Source organism: Nicotiana sylvestris, chromosome 12, assembly GCF_000393655.2.
Source record: "Nicotiana sylvestris chromosome 12, ASM39365v2, whole genome shotgun sequence".
NCBI lineage: Eukaryota > Viridiplantae > Streptophyta > Magnoliopsida > Solanales > Solanaceae > Nicotiana > Nicotiana sylvestris.
In genome coordinates, this window is record NC_091068.1 from 154,358,116 (window position 1) to 154,362,216 (window position 4,101).

General features: G+C 33.6%; 1 long non-coding RNA gene across 1 annotated transcript; it reads left to right on the forward strand.

Moving 5' to 3' along the window:
• Window positions 1-223: 223 nt before the first annotated feature.
• On the forward strand, window positions 224-2,381 carry LOC138884274 (uncharacterized). The gene is made up of 3 exons (XR_011404439.1): window positions 224-468; window positions 589-663; window positions 1,672-2,381. It is a non-coding gene; the product is annotated as an uncharacterized lncRNA (long non-coding RNA).
• Window positions 2,382-4,101: the final 1,720 nt, after the last annotated feature.

Below are 4,101 nucleotides of genomic sequence, written 5' to 3' on the forward strand. Positions count from 1 at the left end.
TTTAAAAACATGATTTCTATATCAAACAATTCCTAAATTACATATGATAGTAAACAAATCTATATAATTATATAATCCAGGGCCATAAGCCCGGTGACGTGACGTGGATCATTGACCAGCAATTGCCTTTTTCTTTTTTCTTCATTTTTTGGGTTTTTCTACTATATTTTACCCATTTATCTCATTTAATTGGCCAACAAAAGCCACCGATTAACTTTTTAAATAAACCGTTTCTACTTCCTTCGTTGATAATGCCAACCCATCAATTCAACCAAAACGTTTCTTTTTCCTTTCATCAACTATGGCAATTGGGAACACTAATCTCTCTTCTCTCTTCCATGAAAAGATCTGTGATTGGTGATGAACCTACAGAAGATTAAGGGTCAACAAAATAATGCTTACAATTGAAGCCATACTACCATCATTATCATTGAATAGCAAAGGAGAACATGAAAAGGAAGAGCAACAGTAAAATTTCATTTGCTCTCTTGATATTTTTAATAGGGAAAACGATGTTGGACTGTGTTTTCACTACATGTCTTCACCAAAATTTCAAGTTTTTGGTCACTTGGCTTCACTTTCTTGCAGATTCGATTACAAATTGGAAGAAAATCATTTTTGGGGTAATTGGAGCAAAATATCAACCGCTATCATCATTAGTTGGTAATGTCTTCCTTCTCCACTCTTTCTTTTTAGTAGACTTTTTGTGTCGAGATCTACTTCTATTTAATTATTTTCTGTACTATTGGAGTTCTGCATATGGCTCCATTAGTTTTTTTTTTCTTTCTGGGGTGGCAGACGAGCAGAGTTTTGGCTCGCATTTCCTAACTTATATTTTTCTTTGTGGTGTCGCTATTGGATACTTCTCTTTCACTGGATCGTTCTCAGCTTCTTCTGTTTGAAGGCGTCGGATCATGATGCCATATAATGCTATGCCTAAGTATTAGTATGAGTCAATCTTCGATATTTCTTTAGCTTTTTTTTTTAATTTCCTATGGACTTTCAAAGAATCTTTTTGTTTGTTTGCATATGAAGCAAACAATTTAGCATCTGAATTTAATTTTTCAATAAATTCATGCAATCTATTTCATAACCATGTTGTATAACCCTGGTCCATAGCTTCCTAAATAGAGAATTTGCACTGAAGTTCATTTGCACTAGAGTTTTCCATCTTTTGTTTTCCTTTATATATTTTTTCATAAGCCTTGCTTTTCCTCGTGGAAATTTATTCTTCATACTGCTCAATTGCCTCTTTTGCAACATTCCAAAGAAAATTTTGATTACCAATATCTAGCTTACAACACAAGATATGGAATTTATTCTGAATATGTGGACTAATATGGAGTTTATTCTGAAAAATGTGGTTTGATAATGTCATGATGTCCTGGGGCCATGATTACTATATGTACTTGGTTTGTAATTTTTTGTTCAAAAAGATTTGGCAGATGGTGCAGTAAATAAATGGAGTATTCTGTCTGATTTTGTATGCCATTATGCAGATGGCTAAGGAAACAACTACTCTGCCATCAGCTGCATAGTTCATCCGATACCATCTCTTCTATCATAAGCAGTCCATAATTAACTATTTATCTTCCTTTTTTTCTTGAAAAATATTTTGTGACTTTATGGATATAAGTATTTATTCCTAATCTTGAACCTTTGGTATTGTAGATCTGCACAGATTAGAGGCATATACATACGAGATAAACGAGGAGGATCACAAAAAATCTGAAATGGTTTTGATGGTCTCTTCCCATGCATTCTTTGTCATGAAGTTGCAGCGTACATGCTCTCATAATCACTCAATTAGAAGTTTTGGCTTCCTTTTGATGCTAAAGAAGAATATATTTGTCTGAAGACCTTTCCCGAGGGTACATAGCTCCAAAAATTGTAGTACATTTAAAAGTGTTGATGAAGGTGTGAGTGAGGTTCACCAAGCAGAACGCATAGAATGCAAATTTAAATTGGAGGAGCTTGATGAATGACCACAAAAGTTATATCTCAAATGGCAGTTCAAAGTCACGCTTAATGTAAGAATGGGATTACAAGATCAATGGTTCAAAGAAAATTGGCTTGTATTGGGAAGCAATGTTACATGCTTTCTTTTATCCTACTTGCTTGGGTAAAAATATGTTTGGAGCATACGTTACTTTGATCTTAGTAATGAGGGCTACGGATTACCACAAGATTAATATCATATAGAAGGTTTAGGGATGAAACAGAAGCAAATGGGGGAGGAATATAGGGAAGATTTATGCTGCTGGAAAATGAGTATTTCTCTTTTATTTCTGCACCTTGAAAACTGTAGGTTGTCTTGTGAACATCTGGAATGAGCTATAACTGGAAAGTATTCAATTCTACATCTAATTTCTTAAATCTCACTCTCAGTGTTCTTTTGCATATCATTTAGAGTCCTCTATATTTATTTCTATTAAGTTCTGTTGGTACAAATTTGTTTTCGAATATAGTGTAACTTTCCTTTTTTGTTTTTCTAGACTAAAGTGTACGAGTGTTCGTACATTCATTTACAATAATATTTCTTTCTAAGATTTTACATGGAATTAATGCACAACCACGAGAATGCTACATTATTCAATAACTAATGTATACCATTTTCGAGTTTTGTAGGCTTTGACTACTGTTTTTATTGATATACAATTTTGTTAATTTTTTTGTTATATTGTGAGTTTTGTACCTAACAGGAAAAAATATTTATATTTTGTATAAAATGCATGGAAATCGTATCTCTTCTATTTACGTTTATAATATGATCATATGACAAATTTACTATTTTCTGTAATGACCCGCGAAGCGTGGAAAATTTCACTAGTTAATACATAAATAAAAGATTAGATCTAGCCTTCTTGTGGGCAGTGAACTGGGTCGGCATGGGTGTTGAATCTACCCTCTCGTTATGAAAAAATCCGAACCTCGAGCGGAATGAGTTTCGAAACCTATGTCACGATCAAAGTTCACAGAGACAGAAAGAAAAAGTTCTATAAAAATTCTTAGAGTTTTTGAGAGATGATAACAGTTTGTGTGATGTAGTACTGACGGATCAGAAAGTTAAGAATTTTTATGGTCTTTCTCATGCCGTCCAACTTGGGTTTCGATTGAGAGACAAAGATAGTATTTATAGAGGAAGGTTAGAGTTCTTCAAGAAGTGATTTTGGGTGGGATTTCAAAATCGAGCCGACCCTTTGGAATTCGAACCTTTAGGGGGCTTCACGAGCTGGTGTTTTGGCTCCGAAAGATCTGTTGGAACACTGAAAATTCTAGGTGATGCTGCAAATATAGGGTTATGAGAGAGGTAAAAGATTTTACTCAAAATTGGTGTGACAAGTTCTGCCAGGCATTGATGAAGATGGGGAACAACAACAACAAATCCCACGTGTGGGGTTTGGAAAGGGTTATTTTATTATGCATTTTTATGGTACTAATATAAGACGAGGAAGTTTCATTAAAATGGGGAGGGAGAAGAAGAGGACAAAAGGGGCGCCTGTGAGAGTGATAAGAAAAATTGGCATCCTATATCAACCCATAATAGAAATTGTCAATTTTTTAGCCTTATATTAGGTTTGACAAAGATAGCCCAAAATAATTGGATTATATAGTCAAATCCTAAAAAAAAAACTACTCTCTTTTATATTCTCTCTAAAAAAAACTACACGCTTATTTTGGTTTTCCTCCCCTTTTCTCTCCTTGTATTTCTTCTTCTATCTCTTCTCTTTTGCTCTCATAGTTTAGCAAAAATTCTTGCAAATTATGCAAAAAAAAAAATCAGTGGGATAAAAAGGTAAGGTGATCTCACATCAGAGAAAATCATAAGCAAAAACTAAGATAGAAAAAATATATTTCAACTTTGTTTTTCTTCTCTTTTTTTTCCTGGTTGGATTGAATGAGTGCGTGTGATTGAAATTGGTTGAAAATACCTAAACGAGGCTATATACAAAATTTGAGCAAGATTAGCAAAAACTAAGAGAGGAAAAATATATTTTGTATTTTGTTTTTTTTCTCTCTTCCTTTTTATGGTTGGATTGAATAAGTGGGTGTGATTGAAATTGGTTGAAAATACCTAAACCAGGTTATATACAAAATTTG